The sequence below is a fragment of the Marmota flaviventris genome, chromosome 2 (genome assembly GCF_047511675.1).
Source record: "Marmota flaviventris isolate mMarFla1 chromosome 2, mMarFla1.hap1, whole genome shotgun sequence".
Classification (NCBI taxonomy): domain Eukaryota; kingdom Metazoa; phylum Chordata; class Mammalia; order Rodentia; family Sciuridae; genus Marmota; species Marmota flaviventris.
In genome coordinates, this window is record NC_092499.1 from 127,571,531 (window position 1) to 127,590,819 (window position 19,289).

Sequence of the window (19,289 nt, forward strand, 5' to 3'; positions counted from 1 at the left end):
TTTAGGGGCCTTTACCTAAAAATACTTTGGATTAATTTTGCCTTGTTCTCATATTGCTAAAGAGGGGAAATTTGTGGTTCCCGGGGTAATTGATTCTGATTATATTGGCACACTATATGTCCAAATGTGGTCCCATATTCCCTTAAGCCTACCTAAATGATCCTCTATTGCTCAACTGATTGTGATTCCCTATGTTTCAGCTCAACAACATTTAAATAAAAGGGGGAGATGCAGGGTTTGGCTCTATTGTCATTGGAGCTTGCTTACCAATTACTGAAAATAGACTAAATTGACTCTTTGTTTAAACAAGCAGCCAATTACAGGATTATTGGACACCTTTGCTGATGTTACCCTTATTCCCCTTTCAGTATGGCCTCATTCATGGCCCATTCAAAGGCCTACCCTGGTTTGGGGCATAGGAGGCAACAATGAACAGGTGTCCAAGAGCTCCCTGTGGCTGCAATGCTCTGCACCTTCCAATCAACAACAAAATATTACTCATGTTCAGCTACATGTTATGGCAATACCTTTATCCATATGGGGAGGAGAAATTTTATATAAACCCCAGATGTCTGTGGAATTCCCTTTTTTTTGTAGGGGCCTCTGTATATCTGACTGGCTTGCCACTAAAGTAAAAAGTCACCACCCCTGTCTAGGTTGAATAATGACCATTGTCAAAGGAAAAGGTGGCAACTGCAGAGGCCCTTATTCCAGAACAGCTACAATTAGGAGATGTTGAACCTTAGACCATTTCTCTTCTAGATGGGTTGACCATGTATACAGATGGAGGTAAGCAGAGAGGGGTAATATCTGTTTTTATTAATGGTAAATGGACTGACTATTATACCCTGCCTCAAATCTTTCCACAGGGATCTGAATTAGCTGGCACTAAGGTTATTTTCTACTATTTTAAACATTATTACAAATTCTTAATATATAGCTAACTTGTTGCTTATATTTCTGTAGCTGTGTTATCCCTACATTTGCATTCCAATTTACTATCTCTTTCTTTAATCCTTCAAACTTTTTTACAGCATTGCGTGTACCCTAATTTTAATGTTTATATACACAGCCACACAGAGGCCCTGAACCTCTAATGAAAGGCAAAGCTCATGCAGATGCAACTGTGAGATCCCTTTATCCTTTATTTTCAGACGCTGTAGAAGCTCATGGATTTTTTCATCAAAACACTCACTCACTAATAAAAATGTTTTCCATTTATTCTCAACAGGCTCATGCCACTGTCAATAACTATTCTCAATGTACATCTTTCCAGGCCCCTATGTGTCAATTTGTAAACACATGGGGTCTACATTCTAATAATGCACTTTGGCAAATGAATGTTACTCATTTTCCTCCTTCTATCGTCACTCCATTCTCATGTTTCCATTGCTACTCATTCTGGGTGTATTTGGGCTAGTGCCCATAGTTCTGAAAAGGTATCTGATTGAACTTCTCATTTATTACTCTACTTTGCCATTATGGGCAAGCCTGCTGGTTTAAAAATGTACATGCTTCTGCATATACATCCCATGTTTTTGCATGATTTTCTACTTAATGGAATATAATTTTAATGCATGGAATTCCTCATAATACTACCAGACCAGACTTTGTTGAAAAAACACATTGTACCTTTAAGACATGCCTCATAAAATAAAAACAAGGAAGAGGACCTAGCCTCTCTCATGTTAAATGCCTTAAATATTACTTTATTTACAGTTAATGCACTCAACATAAATTACGAAGAGAAGACTCACAATTGGTCATCTGACTTGGATAGACATTTTATTCCCAAACAACCATTACCAAAAAATTCATGTAAAATACAAGGTTCCACCAGACCCAGGATGGTGGGACCCTGTGCCTCTGATCACATGGGGAAAAGGATATGCTGCTGTGCTTACACCAACAGGTCCTGTATGCATTCCTGCTTGGTGCATGAGATCTGTCAATCATGATTTGGCATCAAGGATTTAATAATCTAATACCCAAGTTTCATTTGACCCTGGATGAGGAAGATTCTGCCAAACAAAAAGACAATCATTATCCTCAAAAGAGAAGAAACACTATACTCAGGAAACAGAGGGCACGGGGAGGCGGGTGTTCCCTGTCCTCCTTGGGCATCTTCCCACAGCCAGGAGAACCGGCGGCAACCTTTCAATCCTTCCGTGGAAACACGACATGCCATGCATATGCAAGGAGACAAAAGAGAGAGATGCCCATGAAAAAACCCATGACTGGACTACTCCGAAGCCTGCTGCTCCTCAGTAAACACTCAATAGGGACTGCAGCCTTTTCAGTTGCCTATGCCATGCCGGTCTTAGCGCAGTTCCCATGTGGCTCTTAAGCTGCCCAAGAAACACTTCCAGAAGCCACAGGAAACCCATCTGAGGCTCTCCGGCCCAAACTCTATGACCTAATCTGACCCTGACACCTTCCCTCCACAGGATGTCAGAGCATGGAAGGATGAACTTGAGACAGTACATCATCTGGAAACCTCCTGCCTTTCTGAGCCATTGCCACATGCATCTCAGAGCCCCACATGATATAGATTCCAACAGGAGCCCTGGCTCCCGCATTATGCTCCACTGGCTGACCGCACAACTTGTGCAGGAGAGGAGACCCTCAATGCCTGTCCAGCGACTATGAAAGGCACTTGGCAAGAGGTGAATTTCATCACTCTCTACTTCCTTCAGGCACAGGCAACAATCTTTACGAACTACCTTGGACCCAGTTAGGCCTTTCCACTACCCAAACCATTCACGGCTGTCCTATGCTCAAAAACTAGAAGCTGACGTCTTGGGTTCACATGCGCCTCCTACAAAAGAAGTCATCCCTGAGGACTGCCACCACATTGGCTCATTCGGGATACAAACTGCGTCTATGCTCTTTCAGAATGCACATCAACCACCATGCATGCAGCCTAACGGAAGGACCGAAAGCACACAACGATACTAAGGCTTTTTCCTGAAGCACTTCTGATGCTCCAACTCGAGAGCCAACCATCTATCAGGAGGATCCATTCCCAGAAGTGGCAACAAAAGTCACTGCTTGTGGTAAGACCCAGTTTCTCCATTTGCATTCCCTCAAATGTCCATCTACTCATCCAGGCACTGGTCCCTCTGAAGACCCACCGGTCCTTCCCCTGCTAGCCAATAGCTCTTAAATCGTTGTGCGAAAATACCACTGGCACAACTGTAGCATTTCCAGGAAAAGGGAAAACCTACCAGACTCCAGTAAACACCACGCCCCTGTACACTAAAAAAGGGTCTTGCCATGCTTTGCGCTCATCCTTCCTCTGCTGTCTGCTCAACGGGGACCAGAGTGTCTCTGTAAGAACCCGCAGACCAGCATGGTGCTACTTGCATGGGCGAAACAACTCCAGTACACAAGAGGAGGAAACTTATTCTTATGCTGCCATGGACCAAAACCTCCTAGATAGGGCGAACCCTACTGCCAAACACGCACTAGGAAATCATTGTGTGCAGGCCACTGTCTTACTCAACATCCTGAGCCCTGGATCACCCATGCATGCAGAAACCAAACGAGGACTGACAACAGAGAACTACAGGCTGGAAGCCCTAATACCAAGTGAACTAGGCTGAAAAGGATCCATAAACACAGCCCCGATCAGGAAAGGGGCACAGGATTCTCCCCTCCACCACCCGCCTCACTGCTGCCTGCTATGTCTACGTGATGGACCTCAGATTCGATGAGAATGATGTATAGATTTTCAACTCATTTTGTTCAGCTTCCAAAGAATGTTTTTGTGAAAGTCATCATCAATCCACGCTTATGACCCTCACCTGGAAAGGAGCAACCTCGAGGACTATGGCAGAGGAGACGCTTACCATCGGAAGCCATGCAGGGCGACACACATGGACAGGGGAACCGGCCAGAACCTTTCAATGCGTCTGTAGAAACACGACCTGCCAAACATATGGAAGGAGACAGAAGAGAGAGATGTGCATGAAAAAAGCCACGACTGGCCTGCTCCGCAGCCTGCTGCTCCTCAGTACACACTCGTTAGGGACTGCAGCCTTTTCAGTTGCCTACGCCATGCCTGCCTTAGCTCAGTTCCCATGTGGCTCTTAAGCTGCCCAAGAAACTCTTCCAGCCACAGGAAACCCATCTGAGAATCTCCATCCAACTCTACAACCCAATCTGACCCTGACACCTTCCCTCCACAGGATGTCCAAGCATGGAAGGACGAACTTGAGAAAGTACGTCCTCTAGAAACATCCTGCATTTCTGAGCCATCGCCACATGCATCTCAGAGCCGCATTTGACGTAGATTCCAATAGGAGCCCTAGCTGCCCCGATACGCTCCACTGGTAGAACCCAACAACTTGTGCAGGAGAGGAGACCCTCAACACCAGTCCTGCGCCTATGAAAAGTTCTTGGCAAAGAGGTGAATTTCATCACACTCTACTTCCTTGAGACACAGGCAACAATCCTTACGCACTACTTTGGCACTCAGGTAGGCCTTTCACTACCCAAACCATAACGGCAGTCCTAATCTCAACAACTAGAAGTTTACTTCTCGGGTTCACATGCGCCTCCTACAAAAGAAGTCATCCCTGAGGTCTGCCACCACATTGGTTCATTCGGGATCCAAACTGCATATATGCTCTTCCAGAATGCACATCAACGACATTGCATGCAGCCTCACGAGTAGACGAAAAGCACACAATGATGCTCAGGCTTTTTCCTGAAGCACTTCTTTTTTTTTTATTAGTTGCTCAAAAACATTACAATGATCTTGACATATCATACATTTGATTCAAGTGGGGTATGAATTCTTTTTTTCCATGTGTACAGATTGCAGTATCACAGTGGTTTTACAGCCACGTTTATACATACAGCCATATTAGTGTCTATTGTATTCTGCTACCCTTCCTATTCCTCCCTCCCCTCCATTCCCCTCCCATCACCTCTCTCTACCCACTCTATGACACTTTTCTCTCTCTCTCTCTCTCTCTCTCTCTCTCTCTCTCTTTTTCTTCCTCACACCATCTTATATGTAGTTTTGCATAACAGAGGGGGTCTCCTTCCATCTTCCGTGCGATTCCCCTTCTCTCTCCCATTCCCATGCATCTCTCATCCCTATTTAAGGGTAATCTTCTTCTCATACTCTTCCGCCCTGCTCTGTTTTGAGTCCCCCCCCCCTTATATCAAAGAAGACATTTGGCACTTGCTCCTTAGGGATTGGCTAGCTTTACTCAGCATAATCTGCTCTAATGCCAAACATTTCCCTGAAAATGCCATGATTTTGTTATTTTTTAGTGCTAAATAATATTCCATTGTGTATAAATTCCACATTTTTTTATCCATTCATCTATTGAAGGGCATCTGAGTTGGTTCCACAGTCTAGCTATTGTGAATTGTGCTGCTATGAACATTGATGTAGCTGTGTCCCTGTAATATGCTCTTTTAAGGTCTTTTGGGAATAGTCCGAGAAGGGGAGTAGCTGGGTCAAAAGGTGGTTCCATTCCCAGCTTTCCAAGGAATCTCCATACTGCTTTCAAATTGGCTGCACCAATTTTCAGTCCCACCAGCAATGCACAAGTGTACCCTTTTCCCCACATCCTCGCTACCACTTATTATTGTTTGACTTCATAATGTCTGCCATTCTTGCTGGAGTGAGATGGTTTCTTAGAGTTGTTTGAATTTGCATTTCTCTGATTGCTAGAGATGGTGAGCATTTTTTCGTGTATTTCTTGATTGTATATCCTCCTCTGAGAAGTGTCTTTCAGATCTTTGGCACATTTATTGATTGGGTTATTTGTTTTCTTGTTGTTTAATTTTTTGAGTTCTTTGTATACTCTGGAGATTAAAGCTCTATCTGAATTGTGAGGGATAAATATATGTTCCCAGGATGTAGGCTCCCTATTTATCTCTCTTATTGTTTCTCTTGCTGAGAAAAAACTTTTTAGTTTTAGTATGTCCCATTTGTTGATTCTTGATTTTAACTCTTGTGCTATAGGTGACCTATTAAGGAATTTGGAACCTGACCACACAAGATGGAGATTAGAGCCAACTTTTTCTTCTATCAGATGCAGAGTTTCTGGTTTCATCCCTAGATCCTTGATCCATTTTGAGTTAATTTTTGTGCATGGGGAGAGAAAGGGATTCGAAAGAAATTAAAGGCATAACGATAGGAAAATAAGAACTTACATTAGCACTATTTGCGAAAGACATGATCCTATACCTAGAGGATCCAAAAGGTTCTACCAAGAAACTTCTAGAGCTAGTAAATGAATTTAGCAAAGAGGCAGGATATAAAAACAACACGCATAAATCAAAGGTGTTCCTGTATATCAGTGACAAATCCTCTGAAATGGAAATGAGAACAACCACCTCAGTCACAATATCCTCAAAAAAAAAAAATACTTGGGAATTATGCTAACAAAAGAGGTGAAAGAACTATACAAAGAAAACTCCAAAACACTAAAGAGAGAAATAGAAGAAGACCTTAGAAGATAAAAAGATATACCTTGTTCATGGATAGGAAGAACTAACATCATTAAAATGGTCATATTATCAAAAGTACGCTATAGGTTTAATGCAATCCCAATCAAAAATCCAATCTCATTCCTCGCAGAAGCAGAAAAAGCAATCATGAAATTCATATGGCAAAATAAAAGACACAGAATAGCTAAAGCAATTCTAAGCAGGAAGACTGAAACTTAGGTATAGCGATACCAGACTTCAAACTATACAAGAGAGCAATTAGAAACAAAACAGCATGGTACTGGTACCAAAAAAGACAGGTAGACCAATGGTACAGAATTGAGGACACAAAGATCAATACACAAAATTACAACTACCTTATATTAGACAAACGCGCTAAGAGCATGCAATTGAGAAAAAATAGCATATTCAACAAATTGTGCTGAGAAACTGGAAATCCATATGCAACAAAATGAAACTGAATCCAAAAGCACTACTGATGCGCCAAATCGAGAGCTAACAATCAATCAGGAGGATCCATTCCAAGAAGTGGCACCAAAAGGCCCCTCTTGTGATGAGACCCGGTTTCTACATTTGCATTCCCTCAAATGTCCATCTACTTATCCAGGCACTGGTGCCTCTGGAGACCCACGCTTCCTTAAACTGATGGACCACCCCTCCTGCCAATATTGTGTGGCAATACCACTGGCAACACTGTAGCATTTCCAGGAAAAGAGAAAACCCACCAGACTCCCGGAAACACCACGCCCCTGTGCACTAAAGAAGGGTCTCCCATGCTTTGTGCTGGATCTGCCTCCGCCTTCCAATAAAAGTGGACCTCAATTTTGTCTGGAAAACGAAACAGACCAGCATGGTGATATTTGCGTTGGCAAATACGTCCTCAGTCCACAGAAGGAGGAAACTTATTCCCGTGTGCCATGGCCTAGAACCTCCTATTACGACTGAACCCTACTTCCAAAAAACTACTAGTAAATCATCCCACGAAGTCCAATGTCTTCCTCAACATCCTGAGCTTTGGATCACCCATGCATGCCGAAACCAAACAAGGTATGACACTCAGAGGACTACAGGCACCGAACCTTAACGTCAAGTGAACTGGACTAAAAAGAGCCTTCCCTTCCAGGGTCCATTCCCACACAGCCCCCATCGGGAAAGTGCCACAGGGTTCTCCCCTCCACTACCCAACTCACTGCAGCCCCCTACATCTACGTGGTGGACCTCAGTTTCGATGAGAACGACGGTATAGAGTTTTCACTCATTTTGTTCAGCTTCCAAGGAATGTTTTTGTGGGAGTCATCATCAATCCACGCTTGTGACCCTTACCTGGCAAGGAGCAACCTCGGAGACTTGGGGCCAGGAGACGCTTACCATCGTCAGCTATGAAGGGCCACACTCAGGAAACAGAGGGCACGGCCATGCGGGTGTTCCCCGTCCTCCCTGGGCATCTTCCCACAGCCACAGGAGCCGGCGGCAACCTTTCCATCCTTCCGTGGAAACACGACCTGCCATGCGTATGCAAGGAGACAAAAGAGAGGGGTGCCCATGAAGAATAACCACGACTGGCCTGCTCCGCAGCCTGCTGCTCCTCAGTACACGCTCGTTAGGGAATGCAGACTTTTCAGTTGCCTGCGCCATGCCGGCCTTACCTCAGGTCCCATGTGGCTCTTAAGGTGACCAAGAAACACTTCCAGCCACAGGAAACCCATCTAGAATCTCCATCCAACTCTACAACCTCATCTGACCCTGACACCTTCCCTGCACAGGATGTCCAAGCATGGAAGGACGAACTTGAGAAAGTACGTCCTCTGGAAACCTCCTGCCTTTCTGGGCCAATGCCACGGGCATCTCGGAGCCTCACGCGACATAGATTCCAACAGGAGCCCCAGGCCCTCCCTGAAGCTCCAATGCCTGAACCCCACAACTTGTGCAGGAGAGGAGACCCTCAACGCCTGTCCAGCGCCTATGAAAGGCACTTGGCAAACTGCTGAATTTCATCACTCTCTACTTCCTTCAGGCACAGGCAACAATCCTTACGCACTACTTTGGACCCAGTTAGGCCTTTCCACTCCCCAAACCATTCACGGCTGTGCTATCCTCAAAAACTACAAGCTGAGGTCTCGGGTTCACATGCGCCTCCAACCAGAGAAGTCATCCCTGAGGTCTGCCACCACATTGGCTCATTCGGGATCCAAACTGCGTCTGTGCTCTTTCAGAAAGCACATCAACCACCATGCATGCAGCCCCACGGGCAGACCAAAAGCACACAACGATACTAAGGCTTTTTCCTGAAGCACTTCTGATGCCCCAACTCGAGAGTCAACCATCTATCAGGAGGATCCATTCCCTGAAGTGGCAGCAAAAGGCCCCGCTTGGTGGTAAGACCCAGTTTCTCCATTTGCATTCCCTCAAATGTCCATCTATTCATCCAGGCACTGGTCCCTCTGGAGACCCACCCTTCCTTCCCCGGGCGGACCATGGCTCCTGCCAACATTGTGTGGCAATACCACTGACAACACTGTAGCATTTCCAGGAAAAGAGAAAACCCACCAGACTCCCGGAAACACCACGCCCCTGTGCACTAAAGAAGGGTCTCCCATGCTTTGCGCTGGGCCTGCCTCCGCCTTCCGCTAAAAGAGGACCTCAATTTTCTCTGGAACACCCAGCAGACCACCATGGTTCTACTCGCCCTGGCAAAAACGTCTCCAGGCCACAAGAGGAGGAAACTTCCTCTCCTGGGCCATGGCCCAGAACCTCCTAGTACGACTGAACCCTACTGCCGAACACCCACTAGGAAATCACCCCGGGCAGGCCAATGTCTTCCTCAACGTCTTGAGCTCTGGATCACCCATGCATGCCGAAACCAAATCAGGACTGACACTCAGAGGACTACAGGCTCGGAGTCCTAACGCCAAGTGAACTCGGCTGAAAAGGGCCTTCCCTTCCAGGGTCCATTCCCACACAGCCCCCGTCGGGAAAGGGCCACAGGCTTCTCCCCTCCGCCACCCGACTCACTGCAGCCCCCTACGTCTACGTGGTGGACCTCAGTTTCGATGAGAACGACGGTATAGAGTTTTCACTCATTTTGTTCAGCTTCCAAGGAATGTTTTTGTGGGAGTCATCATCGATCCACGCTTGTGACCCTCACCTGGCAAGGAGCAACCTCGGTGACTTGGGGCCAGGAGACGCTTACCATCGTCAGCTATGAAGGGCCACACTCAGGAAACAGAGGGCACGGGCATGCGGGTGTTCCCCGTCCTCCCTGGGCATCTTCCCACAGCCACAGGAGCCGGCGGCAACCTTTCCATCCTTCCGTGGAAACACGACCTGCCATGCGTATGCAAGGAGACAAAAGAGAGGGATGCCCATGAAGAATAACCATGACTGGCCTGCTCCGCAGCCTGCTGCTCCTCAGTACACGCTCGTTAGGGAATGCAGACTTTTCAGTTGCCTGCGCCATGCCGGCCTTACCTCAGGTCCCATGTGGCTCTTAAGGTGACCAAGAAACACTTCCAGCCACAGGAAACCCATCTAGAATCTCCATCCAACTCTACAACCCCATCTGACCCTGACACCTTCCCTGCACAGGATGTCCAAGCATGGAAGGACGAACTTGAGAAACTACGTCCTCTGGAAACCTCCTGCCTTTCTGGGCCAATGCCACGGGCATTTCGGAGCCCCACGCGACATAGATTCCAACAGGAGCCCCAGGCCCTCCCTGAAGCTCCAATGCCTGAACCCCACAACTTGTGCAGGAGAGGAGACCCTCAACGCCTGTCCAGCGCCTATGAAAGGCACTTGGCAAACTGCTGAATTTCATCACTCTCTACTTCCTTCAGGCACAGGCAACAATCCTTACGCACTACTTTGGACCCAGTTAGGCCTTTCCACTCACCAAACCATTCACGGCTGTGCTATCCTCAAAAACTACAAGCTGAGGTCTCGGGTTCACATGCGCCTCCTACCAGAGAAGTCATCCCTGAGGTCTGCCACCACATTGGCTCATTCGGGATCCAAACTGCGTCTGTGCTCTTTCAGAAAGCACATCAACCACCGTGCATGCAGCCTCACGGGCGGACCAAAAGCACACAACGATACTAAGGCTTTTTCCTGAAGCACTTCTGATGCCCCAACTCGAGAGTCAACCATCTATCAGGAGGATCCATTCCCAGAAGTGGCAGCAAAAGGCCCCGCTTGGTGGTAAGACCCAGTTTCTCCATTTGCATTCCCTCAAATGTCCATCTACTCATCCAGGCACTGGTCCCTCTGGAGACCCACCCTTCCTTCCCCGGGCGGACCATGGCTCCTGCCAACATTGTGTGGCAATACCACTGACAACACTGTAGCATTTCCAGGGAAAGAGAAAACCCACCAGACTCCCGGAAACACCACGCCCCTGTGCACTAAACAAGGGTCTCCCATGCTTTGCGCTGGGCCTGCCTCCGCCTTCCGCTAAAAGAGGACCTCAATTTTCTCTGGAACACCCAGCAGACCACCATGGTTCTACTCGCCCTGGCAAAAACGTCTCCAGGCCACAAGAGGAGGAAACTTACTCTCCTGTGCCATGGCCCAGAACCTCCTAGTACGCCTGAACCCTACTGCCGAACACCCACTAGGAAATCACCCCGGGCAGGCCAATGTCTTCCGCAACGTCTTGAGCTCTGGATCACCCATGCATGCCGAAACCAAATCAGGACTGACACTCAGAGGACTACAGGCTCGGAGTCCTAACGCCAAGTGAACTCGGCTGAAAAGGGCCTTCCCTTCCAGGGTCCATTCCCACACAGCCCCCGTCGGGAAAGGGCCACAGGCTTCTCCACTCCACCACCCGACTCACTGCAGTCCCCTATGTCTACGTGGTGGACCTCAGTTTCGATGAGAACGACGGTATAGTGTTTTCACTCATTTTGTTCAGCTTCCAAGGAATGTTTTTGTGGGAGTCATCATCGATCCACGCTTGTGACCCTCACCTGGCAAGGAGCAACCTCGGTGACTTGGGGCCACGAGACGCTTACCATCGTCAGCTATGAAGGGCCACACTCAGGAAACAGAGGGCACGGCCATGCGGGTGTTCCCCGTCCTCCCTGGGCATCTTCCCACAGCCACAGGAGCCGGCGGCAACCTTTCCATCCTTCCGTGGAAACACGACCTGCCATGCGTATGCAAGGAGACAAAAGAGAGGGATGCCCATGAAGAATAACCATGACTGGCCTGCTCCGCAGCCTGCTGCTCCTCAGTACACGCTCGTTAGGGAATGCAGACTTTTCAGTTGCCTGCGCCATGCCGGCCTTAGCTCAGGTCCCATGTGGCTCTTAAGGTGACCAAGAAACACTTCCAGCCACAGGAAACCCATCTAGAATCTCCATCCAACTCTACAACCCCATCTGACCCTGACACCTTCCCTGCACAGGATGTCCAAGCATGGAAGGACGAACTTGAGAAACTACGTCCTCTGGAAACCTCCTGCCTTTCTGGGCCAATGCCACGGGCATCTCAGAGCCCCACGTGACATAGATGCCAACAGGAGCCCCAGCCCCACCCTGAAGCTCCAATGCCTGAACCCCACAACTTGTGCAGGAGAGGAGACCCTCAACGCCTGTCCAGCGCCTATGAAAGGCACTTGGCAAACTGCTGAATTTCATCACTCTCTACTTCCTTCAGGCACAGGCAACAATCCTTACGCACTACTTTGGACCCAGTTAGGCCTTTCCACTCCCCAAACCATTCACGGCTGTCCTATGCTCAAAAACTACAAGCTGAGGTCTCGGGTTCACATGCGCCTCCTACCAGAGAAGTCATGCCTGAGGTCTGCCACCACATTGGCTCATTCGGGATCCAAACTGCGTCTGTGCTCTTTCAGAAAGCACATCAACCACCATGCATGCAGCCCCACGGGCGGATCACAAGCACACAACGATACTAAGGCTTTTTCCTGAAGCACTTCTGATGCCCCAACTCGAGAGTCAACCATCTATCAGGAGGATCCATTCCCAGAAGTGGCAGCAAAAGGCCCCGCTTAGTGGTAAGACCCAGTTTCTCCATTTGCATTCCCTCAAATGTCCATCTACTCATCCAGGCACTGGTCCCTCTGGAGACCCACCCTTCCTTCCCCGGGTGGACCATGGCTCCTGCCAACATTGTGTGGCAATACCACTGACAACACTGTAGCATTTCCAGGAAAAGAGAAAACCCACCAGACTCCCGGAAACACCACGCCCCTGTGCACTAAAGAAGGGTCTCCCATGCTTTGCGCTGGGCCTGCCTCCGCCTTCCGCTAAAACAGGACCTCAACTTTCTCTGGAACACCCAGCAGACCAGCATGGTTCTACTCGCCCTGGCAAAAACGTCTCCAGGCCACAAGAGGAGGAAACTTACTCTCCTGGGCCATGGCCCAGAACCTCCTAGTACGCCTGAACCCTACTGCCGAACACCCACTAGGAAATCATCCCGGGCAGGCCAATGTCTTCCTCAACGTCTTGAGCTCTGGATCACCCATGCATGCCGAAACCAAATCAGGACTGACACTCAGAGGACTACAGGCTCGGAGTCCTAACGCCAAGTGAACTCGGCTGAAAAGGGCCTTCCCTTCCAGGGTCCATTCCCACACAGCCCCCGTCGGGAAAGGGCCACAGGCTTCTCCACTCCACCACCCGACTCACTGCAGCCCCCTACGTCTACGTGGTGGACCTCAGTTTCGATGAGAACGACGGTATAGAGTTTTCACTCATTTTGTTCAGTTTCCAAGGAATGTTTTTGTGGGAGTCATCATCGATCCACGCTTGTGACCCTCACCTGGCAAGGAGCAACCTCGGTGACTTGGGGCCAGGAGACGCTTACCATCGTCAGCTATGAAGGGCCACACTCAGGAAACAGAGGGCACGGCCATGCGGGTGTTCCCCGTCCTCCCTGGGCATCTTCCCACAGCCACAGGAGCCGGCGGCAACCTTTCCATCCTTCCGTGGAAACACGACCTGCCATGCGTATGCAAGGAGACAAAAGAGAGGGATGCCCATGAAGAATAACCATGACTGGCCTTCTCCGCAGCCTGCTGCTCCTCAGTACACGCTCGTTAGGGAATGCAGACTTTTCAGTTGCCTGCGCCATGCCGGCCTTAGCTCAGGTCCCATGTGGCACTTAAGGTGACCAAGAAACACTTCCAGCCACAGGAAACCCATCTAGAATCTCCATCCAACTCTACAACCCCATCTGACCCTGACACCTTCCCTGCACAGGATGTCCAAGCATGGAAGGACGAACTTGAGAAACTACGACCTCTGGAAACCTCCTGCCTTTCTGGGCCAATGCCACGGGCATCTCGGAGCCCCACGCGACATAGATTCCAACAGGAGCCCCAGCCCCACCCTGAAGCTCCAATGCCTGAACCCCACAACTTGTGCAGGAGAGGAGACCCTCAACGCCTGTCCAGCGCCTATGAAAGGCACTTGGCAAACTGCTGAATTTCATCACTCTCTACTTCCTTCAGGCACAGGCAACAAACCTTACGCACTACTTTGGACCCAGTTAGGCCTTTCCACTCCCCAAACCATTCACGGCTGTCCTATGCTCAAAAACTACAAGCTGAGGTCTCGGGTTCACATGCGCCTCCTACCAGAGAAGTCATGCCTGAGGTCTGCCACCACATTGGCTCATTCGGGATCCAAACTGCGTCTGTGCTCTTTCAGAAAGCACATCAACCACCATGCATGCAGCCCCACGGGCGGATCACAAGCACACAACGATACTAAGGCTTTTTCCTGAAGCACTTCTGATGCCCCAACTCGAGAGTCAACCATCTATCAGGAGGATCCATTCCCAGAAGTGGCAGCAAAAGGCCCCGCTTGGTGGTAAGACCCAGTTTCTCCATTTGCATTCCCTCAAATGTCCATCTACTCATCCAGGCACTGGTCCCTCTGGAGACACACCCTTCCTTCCCCGGGTGGACCATGGCTCCTGCCAACATTGTGTGGCAATACCACTGACAACACTGTAGCATTTCCAGGAAAAGAGAAAACCCACCAGAATCCCGGAAACACCACGCCCCTGTGCACTAAAGAAGGGTCTCCCATGCTTTGCGCTGGGCCTGCCTCCGCCTTCCGCTAAAACAGGACCTCAACTTTCTCTGGAACACCCAGCAGACCACCATGGTTCTACTCGCCCTGGCAAAAACGTCTCCAGGCCACAAGAGGAGGAAACTTACTCTCCTGGGCCATGGCCCAGAACCTCCTAGTACGCCTGAACCCTACTGCCGAACACCCACTAGGAAATCATCCCGGGCAGGCCAATGTCTTCCTCAACGTCTTGAGCTCTGGATCACCCATGCATGCCGAAACCAAATCAGGACTGACACTCAGAGGACTACAGGCTCGGAGTCCTAACGCCAAGTGAACTCGGCTGAAAAGGGCCTTCCCTTCCAGGGTCCATTCCCACACAGCCCCCGTCGGGAAAGGGCCACAGGCTTCTCCACTCCACCACCCGACTCACTGCAGCCCCCTACGTCTACGTGGTGGACCTCAGTTTCGATGAGAACGACGGTATAGAGTTTTCACTCATTTTGTTCAGCTTCCAAGGAATGTTTTTGTGGGAGTCATCATCGATCCACGCTTGTGACCCTCACCTGGCAAGGAGCAACCTCGGTGACTTGGGGCCAGGAGACGCTTACCATCGTCAGCTATGAAGGGCCACACTCAGGAAACAGAGGGCACGGCCATGCGGGTGTTCCCCGTCCTCCCTGGGCATCTTCCCACAGCCACAGGAGCCGGCGGCAACCTTTCCATCCTTCCGTGGAAACACGACCTGCCATGCGTATGCAAGGAGACAAAAGAGAGGGATGCCCATGAAGAATAACCATGACTGGCCTGCTCCGCAGCCTGCTGCTCCTCAGTACACGCTCGTTAGGGAATGCAGACTTTTCAGTTGCCTGTGCCATGCCGGCCTTAGCTCAGGTCCCATGTGGCTCTTAAGGTGACCAAGAAACACTTCCAGCCACAGGAAACCCATCTAGAATCTCCATCCAACTCTACAACCCCATCTGACCCTGACACCTTCCCTGCACAGGATGTCCAAGCATGGAAGGACGAACTTGAGAAACTACGTCCTCTGGACACCTCCTGCCTTTCTGGGCCAATGACACGGGCATCTCGGAGCCCCACGCAACATAGATTCCAACAGGAGCCCCAGCCCCACCCTGAAGCTCCAATGCCTGAACCCCACAACTTGTGCAGGAGAGGAGACCCTCAACGCCTGTCCAGCGCCTATGAAAGGCACTTGGCAAACTGCTGAATTTCATCACTCTCTACTTCCTTCAGGCACAGGCAACAATCCTTACGCACTACTTTGGACCCAGTTAGGCCTTTCCACTCCCCAAACCATTCACGGCTGTCCTATGCTCAAAAACTACAAGCTGAGGTCTCGGGTTCACATGCGCCTCCTACCAGAGAAGTCATGCCTGAGGTCTGCCACCACATTGGCTCATTCGGGATCCAAACTGCGTCTGTGCTCTTTCAGAAAGCACATCAACCACCATGCATGCAGCCCCACGGGCGGATCAAAAGCACACAACGATACTAAGGCTTTTTCCTGAAGCACTTCTGATGCCCCAACTCGAGAGTCAACCATCTATCAGGAGGATCCATTCCCAGAAGTGGCAGCAAAAGGCCCCGCTTGGTGGTAAGACCCAGTTTCTCCATTTGCATTCCCTCAAATGTCCATCTACTCATCCAGGCACTGGTCCCTCTGGAGACACACCCTTCCTTCCCCGGGTGGACCATGGCTCCTGCCAACATTGTGTGGCAATACCACTGACAACACTGTAGCATTTCCAGGAAAAGAGAAAACCCACCAGACTCCCGGAAACACCACGCCCCTGTGCACTAAAGAAGGGTCTCCCATGCTTTGCGCTGGGCCTGCCTCCGCCTTCCGCTAAAAGAGGACCTCAACTTTCTCTGGAACACCCAGCAGACCAGCATGGTTCTACTCGCCCTGGCAAAAACGTCTCCAGGCCACAAGAAGAGGAAACTTACTCTCCTGGGCCATGGCCCAGAACCTCCTAGTACGCCTGAACCCTACTGCCGAACACCCACTAGGAAATCATCCCGGGCAGGCCAATGTCTTCCTCAACGTCTTGAGCTCTGGATCACCCATGCATGCCGAAACCAAATCAGGACTGACACTCAGAGGACTACAGGCTCGGAGTCCTAACGCCAAGTGAACTCGGCTGAAAAGGGCCTTCCCTTCCAGGGTCCATTCCCACACAGCCCCCGTCGGGAAAGGGCCACAGGCTTCTCCACTCCACCACCCGACTCACTGCAGCCCCCTACGTCTACGTGGTGGACCTCAGTTTCGATGAGAACGACGGTATAGAGTTTTCACTCATTTTGTTCAGCTTCCAAGGAATGTTTTTGTGGGAGTCATCATCGATCCACGCTTGTGACCCTCACCTGGCAAGGAGCAACCTCGGTGACTTGGGGCCAGGAGACGCTTACCATCGTCAGCTATGAAGGGCCACACTCAGGAAACAGAGGGCACGGCCATGCGGGTGTTCCCCGTCCTCCCTGGGCATCTTCCCACAGCCACAGGAGCCGGCGGCAACCTTTCCATCCTTCCGTGGAAACACGACCTGCCATGCGTATGCAAGGAGACAAAAGAGAGGGATGCCCATGAAGAATAACCATGACTGGCCTGCTCCGCAGCCTGCTGCTCCTCAGTACACGCTCGTTAGGGAATGCAGACTTTTCAGTTGCCTGCGCCATGCCGGCCTTAGCTCAGGTCCCATGTGGCTCTTAAGGTGACCAAGAAACACTTCCAGCCACAGGAAACCCATCTAGAATCTCCATCCAACTCTACAACCCCATCTGACCCTGACACCTTCCCTGCACAGGATGTCCAAGCATGGAAGGACGAACTTGAGAAACTACGTCCTCTGGAAACCTCCTGCCTTTCTGGGCCAATGCCACGGGCATCTCGGAGCCCCACCTGACATAGATGCCAACAGGAGCCCCAGCCCCACCCTGAAGCTCCAATGCCTGAACCCCACAACTTGTGCAGGAGAGGAGACCCTCAATGCCTGTCCAGCGCCTATGAAAGGCACTTGGCAAACTGCTGAATTTCATCACTCTCTACTTCCTTCAGGCACAGGCAACAATCCTTACGCACTACTTTGGACCCAGTTAGGCCTTTCCACTCCCCAAACCATTCACGGCTGTCCTATGCTCAAAAACTACAAGCTGAGGTCTCGGGTTCACATGCGCCTCCTACCAGAGAAGTCATGCCTGAGGTCTGCCACCACATTGGCTCATTCGGGATCCAAACTGCGTCTGTGCTCTTTCAGAAAGCACATCAACCACCATGCATGAAGCCCCACGGGCGGATCACAAGCACACAACGATACTAAGGCTTTTTCCTGAAGCACTTCTGATGCCCCAACTCGAGAGTCAACCATCTATCAGGAGGATCCATTCCCAGAAGTGGCAGCAAAAGGCCCCGCTTGGTGGTAAGACCCAGTTTCTCCATTTGCATTCCCTCAAATGTCCATCTACTCATCCAGGCACTGGTCCCTCTGGAGACCCACCCTTCCTTCCCCGGGTGGACCATGGCTCCTGCCAACATTGTTTGGCAATACCACTGACAACACTGTAGCATTTCCAGGGAAAGAGAAAACCCACCAGACTCCCGGAAACACCACGCCCCTGTGCACTAAACAAGGGTCTCCCATGCTTTGCGCTGGGCCTGCCTCCGCCTTCCGCTAAAAGAGGACCTCAATTTTCTCTGGAACACAGAGCAGACCACCATGGTTCTACTCGCCCTGGCAAAAACGTCTCCAGGCCACAAGAGGAGGAAACTTACTCTCCTGTGCCATGGCCCAGAACCTCCTAGTACGCCTGAACCCTACTGCCGAACACCCACTAGGAAATCACCCCGGGCAGGCCAATGTCTTCCGCAACGTCTTGAGCTCTGGATCACCCATGCATGCCGAAACCAAATCAGGACTGACACTCAGAGGACTACAGGCTCGGAGTCCTAACGCCAAGTGAACTCGGCTGAAAAGGGCCTTCCCTTCCAGGGTCCATTCCCACACAGCCCCCGTCGGGAAAGGGCCACAGGCTTCTCCACTCCACCACCCGACTCACTGCAGTCCCCTATGTCTACGTGGTGGACCTCAGTTTCGATGAGAACGACGGTATAGTGTTTTCACTCATTTTGTTCAGCTTCCAAGGAATGTTTTTGTGGGAGTCATCATCGATCCACGCTTGTGACCCTCACCTGGCAAGGAGCAACCTCGGTGACTTGGGGCCACGAGACGCTTACCATCGTCAGCTATGAAGGGCCACACTCAGGAAACAGAGGGCACGGCCATGCGGGTGTTTCCCGTCCTCCCTGGGCATCTTCCCACAGCCACAGGAGCCGGCGGCAACCTTTCCATCCTTCCGTGGAAACACGACCTGCCATGCGTATGCAAGGAGACAAAAGAGAGGGATGCCCATGAAGAATAACCATGACTGGCCTGCTCCGCAGCCTGCTGCTCCTCAGTACACGCTCGTTAGGGAATGCAGACTTTTCAGTTGCCTGCGCCATGCTGGCCTTAGCTCAGGTCCCATGTGGCTCTTAAGGTGACCAAGAAACACTTCCAGCCACAGGAAACCCATCTAGAATCTCCATCCAACTCTACAACCCCATCTGACCCTGACACCTTCCCTGCACAGGATGTCCAAGCATGGAAGGACGAACTTGAGAAACTACGTCCTCTGGAAACCTCCTGCCTTTCTGGGCCAATGCCACGGGCATCTCAGAGCCCCACGTGACATAGATGCCAACAGGAGCCC

General features: G+C 50.3%; 1 long non-coding RNA gene and 8 other non-coding genes across 9 annotated transcripts in view; all 9 read right to left on the reverse strand.

The window, feature by feature from the left end:
- LOC139704571 (uncharacterized) overlaps window positions 1–11,816 on the reverse strand; it is a 58,434-nt gene extending 46,618 nt beyond the window's left edge. Inside the window, exons 1-4 of the long non-coding RNA XR_011706444.1 lie at window positions 11,487–11,816; window positions 9,665–9,798; window positions 7,843–7,976; window positions 3,852–3,929 (exon numbers count right to left, since the gene is read on the reverse strand). This is a non-coding gene — a long non-coding RNA (uncharacterized lncRNA). The remainder of the gene's footprint in view (window positions 1–3,851; window positions 3,930–7,842; window positions 7,977–9,664; window positions 9,799–11,486) is intronic.
- Window positions 3,699–3,789, reverse strand: LOC114085158 (small nucleolar RNA SNORD116). The gene has a single exon (XR_003581439.1). It is a non-coding gene; the product is annotated as a small nucleolar RNA SNORD116 (small nucleolar RNA).
- LOC139704845 (small nucleolar RNA SNORD116) lies at window positions 7,689–7,780 on the reverse strand. Its single transcript, XR_011706855.1, has one exon. It is a non-coding gene; the product is annotated as a small nucleolar RNA SNORD116 (small nucleolar RNA).
- LOC139704832 (small nucleolar RNA SNORD116) lies at window positions 9,511–9,602 on the reverse strand. Its single transcript, XR_011706842.1, has one exon. It is a non-coding gene; the product is annotated as a small nucleolar RNA SNORD116 (small nucleolar RNA).
- On the reverse strand, window positions 11,333–11,424 carry LOC139704843 (small nucleolar RNA SNORD116). The gene has a single exon (XR_011706853.1). It is a non-coding gene; the product is annotated as a small nucleolar RNA SNORD116 (small nucleolar RNA).
- Window positions 11,817–13,154: 1,338 nt separating the features above from the next.
- On the reverse strand, window positions 13,155–13,246 carry LOC139704838 (small nucleolar RNA SNORD116). The gene has a single exon (XR_011706848.1). It is a non-coding gene; the product is annotated as a small nucleolar RNA SNORD116 (small nucleolar RNA).
- A 1,730-nt stretch (window positions 13,247–14,976) lies between these two features.
- On the reverse strand, window positions 14,977–15,068 carry LOC139704833 (small nucleolar RNA SNORD116). Its single transcript, XR_011706843.1, has one exon. It is a non-coding gene; the product is annotated as a small nucleolar RNA SNORD116 (small nucleolar RNA).
- A 1,730-nt stretch (window positions 15,069–16,798) lies between these two features.
- Window positions 16,799–16,890, reverse strand: LOC139704834 (small nucleolar RNA SNORD116). Its single transcript, XR_011706844.1, has one exon. It is a non-coding gene; the product is annotated as a small nucleolar RNA SNORD116 (small nucleolar RNA).
- Window positions 16,891–18,620: 1,730 nt separating this feature from the next.
- Window positions 18,621–18,712, reverse strand: LOC139704844 (small nucleolar RNA SNORD116). Its single transcript, XR_011706854.1, has one exon. It is a non-coding gene; the product is annotated as a small nucleolar RNA SNORD116 (small nucleolar RNA).
- Between the last annotated feature and the right edge of the window lie 577 nt (window positions 18,713–19,289).